At 46.2% G+C, this 9531-nt stretch overlaps 1 non-coding gene across 1 annotated transcript; it reads right to left on the reverse strand.

Moving 5' to 3' along the window:
• Window positions 1–3370: 3370 nt before the first annotated feature.
• Window positions 3371–3477, reverse strand: LOC142431142 (U6 spliceosomal RNA). Its single transcript, XR_012780706.1, has one exon. It is a non-coding gene; the product is annotated as a U6 spliceosomal RNA (small nuclear RNA).
• Window positions 3478–9531: the final 6054 nt, after the last annotated feature.

The following is a 9531-nucleotide window of genomic DNA, read 5'->3' on the forward strand; positions in this document are numbered from 1 at the left end:
TCAGAATCGACTCGTGGGCAGTGGGCGCTGTCAGCAGAACCTGTGACGCCATCTGTCATAGAAATTGGCGATGTTTTCGTACCATGAGGATAGCGAGCTCACATCATGTACTCATCACCACTCTGAAATTACAGTGGGTAGTCGACCTGTGCTCAATCTTATTAATTTATTGATCGAGACGCATGTATTACTGTAGCCACTTGCTTGGCAAGTTTGTTGAAGAGCTGTAATGATTGGCATCTTTGAAATCCTTCATTTTCACTTGATGCATTTGGAAGTACTTGGTGACGTCAAAGACTGTCCCACACAAGTCAAGGACCACTGCCCTGGAGGCTCGGGGAAATGACATAAAAGAGCTGCACAGAAAATTTCAAAGGGCAATTTGAGAAAGACTAAGTAAAGTTCATCACGAAATGTGTGCGAAGACCCAGAGCTAGAAAGCCTGGCAGGAGAGAACTGCTCAGCATATCTCAAGTGGAAAGAATTGAAGAAGAATCCAAGCCTTGTGGTGCAATGCTGAAGGATTATGGGCAAAATATTGAATGATTCGAGGAGTATCAAAAGAAGATGGAAGAACTACACAGAGCCATTGTACCCAAAAGAACTGGTCACGTTCCACCACTTCAAGAGGTAGCGCCTGATCAAGAACCAATGATGGTGAAGGAAGAAGTCCAAGTTGCACTGAAAGCATTAGTGTAAAACCATGCCATCAAGTCCATTCCAAGCGTAGTGACCCCACAGGACAAGGTAGAACTGCCCCTAAGGGCTCCTCAGACTGCAACTCATAATTGGAGCAGAAAGTCTCATCTTTCTCCCCCAGCGTGGCTGGTGGTTTTGAACTGCTGACTTTGTGGTTATCAGCCCAAAGCGTAATCACTATGCCAGTGAAAAACAAGGCTCCGGAAATCAATGTACTACCCTTGGAATGTTTTGGTAAGCTGATGAAGCATGGAAGCATTAATCATCTATGAAGAAATTTGGAAGGCAGATGGCCAACTGACTGTAAGGGATCCATATTTGTGCCCATTCCAAGGAAAGACGATCCAACAGGATGTGGGAAGTATCCAAAAATATCATTAGTGTCACATGCAAGTAAAATGCTGTTGTAGATAATTCAAAAATCGTTGCCGCAGTACATTGACATTGCTGCCCAGAACCCAAGCTGGGGTCAGAAGAGGATGTGGCCTGTGGGGTACCACTGCTGGTGTCAGGTGGATCGCAGCTGAAAGCAGAGACGCCCAGAAAGATGATCGATTTATTGATTACGCAAAGGCATTCAACGGCGTGGACCATAGCAAACACTGAAAAGAATGGGCGTTCTAGAACACTTCATTGTGCTCACGTGGAACCTGTACATGGACCGAGAAGAAGCTGTTCTAACAGAGCAAGAGAATATCGTCATGGTTTGAAGTCAGAACATGCCGCTGCGAGAGGACGTCATGCTTGGTGAAGTGCAGAATCCACGGAAAAGAGGATGAACCGCAAGGAGACGGGTTAACACCGTGGCTACAATGGGCTGAAACATAACTATCTTGGGCATGGCGCAGGGCTGAGCAGGTTTGCTTTCTGTTGTACCTGGGCTAACGGTGAGTTGAAATCAACTCTATGGCACCGTGATAGGTGGGTTTATTGTGCCAACCTGGCCAATAGGAACATGTGGGATTAATCAGGTCATAGTTTGATTGGAGGGCAAAGAGGTAAATGTCTCTGCAAGGCCCGTCCCCCTCTCTCTTGCTCTCTGGGGATCGGAGCATGCTGTGATATGTGCTGCAGCAGCTGCACTACCTGTGAGCCAAGCCAACCTGTCACTAGAGCTTGAGGCTCCTTGGAGTCCTGCTTCGCCATGCTGCTGGTGTGTACATCACTTGAGTTCGAGGCTGGTGGATCCTGTTGCCTTGCCTTGTTTGTGTTCGATATCCCATCCAGGTCTGCTTCGCTAAGGTCCCGAACTACTGACTGTTGGTGACCCACCCGCTGCTTGCTGCCTGCGTGCAGACTCTGCTTGCCTTGACTCAAGGAGGACTCGGCTGTCTGCTTCCATGACCTTGGAGCTGGCATCCCTCATGAGTTGAAGGACTTCCAGACTATTAACTGTTCCACGGAGGTGAGTTGAACTGAGCCCTCTGTACTCTGTGTGGGCCAACTAGCTATCATATTGCTTCTCTCTGTGTAAACCTATCCTCATATATAAAATAATAAGTGTCCTGGTTTCATTTCTCTAGAGAACCCTGCCCAACACAGGCACCCAACAATAACAACAGTTTCCTGCACTCAGGTCCCCAACACTCATGAACGTCGAGATCTCTCAAGATCTTTCCCTAGGTGCTCTTTGATGTGAACCCCTGTTCTCAGCCTATGGCTATATCTCACCCTATTCAACTCCTCTTGGGCTGTGATTCACAACTGGGCACAAGGAGCCCTCAGCCTGCATCCAGTCCTCTGGAAACTGGTTGTTCAGGCCCACTAGGTTACAAGGATCCACCTCAAACTCCCTGTCCTTCCCCAGCCACCAGCCAGAAAGCAATTAGGCCATGACCAGAACATTCTCAGAGATGGGATGTTTCTCTTTCACTCTGGCAGAGCAAGGCAGATACTCTGAGAGTGGGCTATGATTTCGAGCACTGCCAGGGTAGCCACCAAGCAGTGGGCCTGTCCTGACACCCGAGGTCCTAAAGTTAACATTGTCATTCCGGTATAAAAGGTTAAGCTGCTTTCAATGTCGTTTTTTGTTTTGTTTTAATTCAACTTTTGATTTTGTGGTGCTCATAAATCCGCGTGGAGTGTAAGAAGTAATGCAGAGGCATCTCCTGTACCCTTTACTCAGTTCCCCCTAATAGTAGCATCTTGCAAAGCTACAGTACGTCACAACCAGGATATTGGAATCACTATAGTAACGGTTTTCAATACCCTCATACAAATGTGAAAGCAAGGAAATGAATAGAGAAGACTGTGGAAGAATTGATGCATTTGAACTATGGTGTGGGCAAACGTATGGGCATTACCACAGGCTGCTAGAAGAGCAAACGTAACTCTCTTAGAAGAATGGCAGCCAGAATGTTCCTGAGACGTGAAGATGGTGAGACTCTGTCGACCTTTACTGGGGGTTTTGTTGCTGTTTATTTGCATTAATAGTTAAAAATAACAACAACTTTGGGGGTGAGCTAATCTCTTTATTGTGAGGGTCCCCTCCTTCTTCAGATCTATAGAAAACCCCCACACCTGGGTGAGTCCTGGGGAGGAGAGGCAGGGGGCAGGAGGCCGCAGTTCTCCTGGGCAGTACAGATGAGGAGGGTGTGCAGGGCAGGGAGAGGCTGCCAGTTCTCCTCCGGTACCCTTTAGGGAGAGGCACCCAGGAGTTCCTGTCCTTCTGAAAAATCTGGAACTTTTCATGAATCTACCTGTCACCCTTGCACAGGAACATGCTAGTCTTCTCTGCATCCTTCCAATTTTTAGTATATGTGCTGCTAAAGAGAGCACTAGAATGCTTTTTATCCTTTTATTGGGGCTCATATAACCCTTATCATAATCCACCCATCCATCCATTGTGTCTAGCACATTTGTGCACTTGTTGCCCTCATCCTTCTCAAAACATTTGCTCTCCACTTAACCCCAAGGGTATCAGCTCCTCCTTGGGATCAGCTCCTCATTTTCCCCTCCACTCCCCCCTCTCTCATGAACCCTTGATCATTTGTAAATTATTATTATCATGTCTCACACTGTCCAACGTCTCCCTCCCTTCACCCACTTTTCTGTTGTCCGTCCCCTAGGGAGGAGGTTATATGTAGATCCTTGTAATCGGTCCCCCCTTTCTACCCCACACCCTCTGGTATTGCCACTATAAAAACTTTTTCTAGTGAATCGAGTGAAGGTTTACTCAAAAGAGCAGCAGTTTTACCTTCAGTAAAACCCACATACAGTACATTTTGTTTCCGCTTGTCCGTCACAATCACTCATCTCATATTCTCCTTGCGTTTCTCTTGCCATTCCTCTTTGTTCCCGAGCTCTCTGGACTTTGTCCTTGGGTACAGGCTGCCCTTGTGGTCTGCAGAAGATATCCGCACCCAAGAGTGAGAGCGATCCCAGACCTGAATGCGAATAAGGGCCAGTGTCAGAGGTACCAGTTTCTGTCTCTCAAGCTTGGTGTCTTTCATGATTGCGAGTTCTGGTCCACATTTTTCTCCCACTCTATATAGGAACTTCTAATGTGGTCCCTCTACCGCTTGTCATGCAGTTGTCACACTGGGATGGCTTGTGCGTTGCTGCATGAGAGAAGCGATGTCACTGGTATTTTGAACGCCAGTGGGGTCGCCCAAAGTGAACAGGTCTCAGCAGAGCTTCCAGACTGAGAACAGACCACTAAGAAGGACTTGGCTCCCTCCTTCGAAAGAAAGAGCCGCTGAAAACTTTAGGCATAGCTTTGAAACATTATCAGACACTGAAGTCCTAATGAATGGAAGCAGAACTTTGTCAGAGACAGGGCCAGAGGATGGGCCCCCAGCCCGAGAGAGCTGGAATTGTGCCTGAGGAGGGGCTGATTTCTCAGAGTCGACCATAGTGACGTCAGTCAGGTGAAGCCTGTGGGAGGGGAGCCTTCAAGGTCTTCATTTGCTGATGGGGCACGACACAAGGTAAGAAGAAATAGCCTGGCCCACCAGGCCTTGAGGACGATGACCCCAATTAGAGCAGCCAGTCTACAGAGAGGACCACGTGGCCAGCCCCACTATGAGACATGATGCCCCTCACTGACCCATGGCCCTGCAGGGGACAGCACCGGAGACACAGTGTGGGAATTGCGCCCGATCTGATCCTGCCACACCGAGGCAAAGCCCTGGGAACAGCAAGGGAATGGAGTGGCAAGGTCCCCAGGGAATGCTGAAGTTAGACTTTGGGGCCAGGCCATGGTGCCCCAACAGACTGAACTGGAAAACACAAAACACTCCTAAAGGCCAACAAATGATCCTTGAACTAACTACCTACCAAAAAAAAAGCTGCAAAAGCCTGCTAATGACTAGAAGTTGGAATGTGCGGAAGTATGAATCTAGGAAAATTGGAAGTCATCATCAATGAAATGCAATGCATGAAGATCAATGTTCTCGGCATTAGTGAGCTGAGATGGACTAGTATTCTCCATTTTGAATCAGAAAATCATATCATTTACTGTGCCAAGTATGTTAGGCTGAGTTGACTAGAAAAAAAAATCCAAGGGCACTCATATGTATCAGAAAAAACTTGATATCAAAGAGTAATTGGATATCAAGAAAACATCCCAGCCCAGTCCAGATCAAGTCCATACGCCCAATGTCAGCCCATAATCCCAATACTAGTTCATAAATTCCTTTTCAGACTCATGCAACACATACAATGATGCCATACTCAGGAAGATCACAGGCTGGTGGGTGAAAACTCTTGTGGATCCAATGGCATGGAAGTATCTCAGTGCTGGTGCGGGTCTCCAGCTCTCCGAGTGTCTCAGCAGCAGAAAAGTGAAGCAAAGAGAGAGGATGTGTGGCCCACCTCCCGGAGAAAGAGGAAGAACCATTTATTCCGGGATGCCTCCAAATGAGGTCATCAAGCTGCAACCTGACTGACAGATTCTAACAGAACAAGATATTTTATTTATCAAGTTGACATGAAATTATGCAAATAACACACTGGAAATAACACAATCGAGAGGACTGATGTAGCATTCATTGTTAAAAAGGATATTGCAAAATCCATCATAAGCACAATGCTGTCTGTGACAGGATGCTATCTACCTGCCTTCAAGGCAATCCAATCAATACAACTATTACTGACATAGGTAGACAAACCACAAAAACCAGTGAGAACGAAATTGAAGAATTCTACCAATGACTTCACTCAGAAACTGATAAAACATGAAATCAAGACACATTGACAATTATTGGTGATTGGAATGCAAAAGTTGGGAACAGCGGAAGGATCAGTAGTTGGAAAATAAAAGCTTAGTGATCGAAATTCAACTGGAGATCGCCTGAGAGAATTTTGCAAAACCAGTGACTTGTTCTTAGCAAATACCTTGTTTTCAAGAACATAAAAAAGGTGACTGTTCATATGGACTTCCCCAGATGCAATACACAGAAATCAAATTGACTACATCTAAGGGAAGGCACAACGGAGAAGCTCAATATCAACAGCTAAAACCAGGCCAGGGACTTACTGTGGAGCATATCATCAGTTGGTCATATGCAAGTTCAGAATAAAGCTGAAGAAAATTAAAACCAATCCATGAGAGTCAAAATATGACCTGGAGTCTCTCCCACCTGAATTTTGATAGCATCTCAAGAACAGGTTTGACACCTTGATCACTAATGACAGAAGACCCAATGAGCCGTGGGACCACATCAAGACCATCATTCATGAAGAAAGCAAAAGGTCATTAAAGAGACAGGAAAGAAAGAAAGGATCAAAGATGTCAGAAGAAACTCTGAAACTTGCTCTTAATCATTGAGTAACTAAAGCAAATGGTAGAAAGGATGAAGTCAAAGAACTGAATAGGAAACTTCAAAGGGCGGTTCGAGAAGGCAAAGTCAAATGCTGTAGTGAAATGTGTGAAGACCTAGAACTAGGAAAACAAGAGCAAAGACCACACTCAGCCTGTCTGAAACCGAGAGAACTCAAGAAAGACTGAAGCCTCAAGTTGCAGTTTTGAAAGATCCTATGGGCAAAATATTGGATGAATCATCAAGACAAGATGAAAAAGGGTACAGTCACTGCACCAAAAAGTACTAGTTGACAGTCCACCATTTCCGGGGGCAGCACATGAGCAAGAACCAATGATGCTGAAGGAAGCCGTTCACACTGCACTGAATGAATTAGCCAAAAACAGGTCTCCAGGAATTGGTGGAATACTAGTTGATATCACACACAAGCAAAATTTTGCTGAAGATCATCCAACAATGATTGCGACAATACCTTGACAGGGGAATGCCAGAAGTTCAGGCGGGCTTCAGAAATGATATGGTACAAGGGAAATTATTGTTGACGTCAGATCGAGCTTGGCTCAAAGCAGAGGATACCTGAAAGATGTTCACATATGCTTCATTGGCTGTGCAAAGGCATTCGACTGTGTGGACCATACAAACTATGAGTAAACTTGAGAAGAATAGAAATTCCAGACACTTCATTGTGCTCATCTGGAACGTGTACATGGAACAGTGGGCGGTTGTACAAACTGAACAAGGGAATGTTTTCTTGGTTTAGGATCAAGAAACGTGTCTTTCGGGGTTGTTTCTTCTCACCAAACTTCTTCAACCTGTATTGCTGAGCAAATCATCAGAGAAGTTGGACCATCTGAATAAAAATGTGACGTCAAGATTGGAAGAAGACTTATTAACAGCCTGAGATATACAGATGACACAGCCTTGCTTGCTGAAAGTAAGGAGGACTTGAAGCACTCACTGATGAAGATCAAGGATTCCTACCTTCGGTATGGTTTGTGACTCAGTGGAAGGAAGACCAAAAGCCTCAGGACCAAGAGGTAACATCGTGATAAATGAAGTTGTCTTGCTTGGGTCCACAGCCAATGCTCATGGCAGCAGCAGTCAAGAGATCAAATGGCACGTCGTGTCAGGTAAACCTCCTGTACAAGACCTTTTTAGAGTGTCGAAAAGCAAGGATGCTACTTTGAGATCTAAGGTGTGCCTGACCGAAGCCGTAGTATTTTAAATGGCCTCAGAGGCATGTGAAAGTTGGACATTGAAGAAGGAAGACCGAAAAAGAATGGATGCATTTGAATTATAGTGCTGGGGAAGAATATTGAAAGTATTTTGGACTGCTGAAAGGACAAACAGCTCTGTCTTGGAGGAAGTACAACTTGGAGGAAGTGCTCCTTAGAGGCAAGGATGGCAAGACTTCTATCTTGCATGCTTTGGAGATATTGTGAGGCGAGACCGGTCCCTGGAGAAGGACGTCACGCTTGGTAAAGTGGAGGGCCAGCGAAACAGAGGAAGGCTCTCAGGAAGATGGATGGACACCGTGGCTGTAACGATGGCCTCAGGCTTAGGGACAACGGCCAGGATGGCGCAGGGCTGTGTTCGCGTCTGTTGTGATGGTGTTGCTGTGGCTCGGAACCCACTCGATGGCACTCAACAACAACAGCAACGCGGCCCTTTCAGAGCAGTTGGCAGCGGCTGCTGAGTGAACAATCTAGTTCTTCTGGTCTCAGGGTTATAAAGACCGATGATTGCGTGCGTGGTCCATTAGTACATTGGACGACTTGTTTCAGATCAATAGTTGGACCTGGTCTCGAGTCCTTTGGACATGTTTTCTGGAGGGACCAGTCCCTGGAGAAGGACACCATGCTTCGTAAAGCAGGGTGGCAGCCAGAAGAGGACAAGCCTCAGTGAGATGGAATGGTACAGAGGCTGCGACAAAGGCTTCAAACAGCTGGGATTGTGAAGATGGTGCCAGGGCTGTGTTAGTCGGGGTAGATGAGAGAAGCGCTCATATGTGTGTAAGAGAGAACTTTCTATCAAGGGGCAATTGTGCATTAAGAAAACATCCCAGCCCAGTCCAGATCAAGTCCATAGTCCGATATTACCCCATATGTCGATATTAGTCCATAAATTCCTCTTTAGACTCATCACAGGCCAGTGGGTGGAAAGTCTTGTGGATCCAGTGGCGGGGGAAGCATCTCAGTGCTGGCGTGGGTCTCCGCATGGCTCCTCCAGCTCCAGGGCTCTGGCTCCATCAGCATAGCTCCATGTGGCTTGTCAACAGAAATGTCTCGCAGGGAGTGAGCATGTACCTGGCCTACAGTGAGCTATTTATTTCCTTCACGCCTCCAAATGAGGTCATCAAGGTGCGACCCGATTGACAAACTAGACCACCCCTTCTCAAGGTGACAGGAGATTATGTAACGGCCACAAGGGCCAAGCACTGGTCTTACATAGTATCACCTTAAGTCAGAATCAATTCAGTGGCACCAAACACCACAATGCATTTAACCTGCCAATATTGCTATATTTGAAGAGAAGTTTCTTGCAGACAGTTTATAGCTTTTGTGACGATTAGAGATTATGTCAACACTTCTGGGGACGGGTAGCTTCACAGCCTGATGACACCTCCTTGGCACCCTAAGTCTGTTCGTATAAGACATAGAGAGATGTACCACAGTGGAATCCTCTGGCCCTTCACCTTCTGCAGCAGCTGGATCCTGCATCTGGTTCCTTGATCTCTTGTGGTGTCACCTCTGGTTCCAGGAGCCATCAGCGAACGACCCTGACTTGAACTGGACTGGACTTACCTATATCTACAACTGTATAAGCCATTCCTTGATAGAGCTCCCTCCCTGTGGACAACTCATACAACTGTCACTGGTTGTGTTCTCCAGAGAACCCAACCTAGCATCATTAAGTAGGACTTTAATTCCCTCTGCTAATCTTTCTACATTTATTTTATGTTGTCATTGTTAAGAATATGCACAAAACCTTCCGGAGTCCACAATCTCTAAGTGTACTTTGATTGCACCAAGTAGTGCAACCGTTCTCCTTCCTTTTCTGAATTATTCCT

This window comes from Tenrec ecaudatus, chromosome 17 (genome assembly GCF_050624435.1).
Source record: "Tenrec ecaudatus isolate mTenEca1 chromosome 17, mTenEca1.hap1, whole genome shotgun sequence".
NCBI lineage: Eukaryota > Metazoa > Chordata > Mammalia > Afrosoricida > Tenrecidae > Tenrec > Tenrec ecaudatus.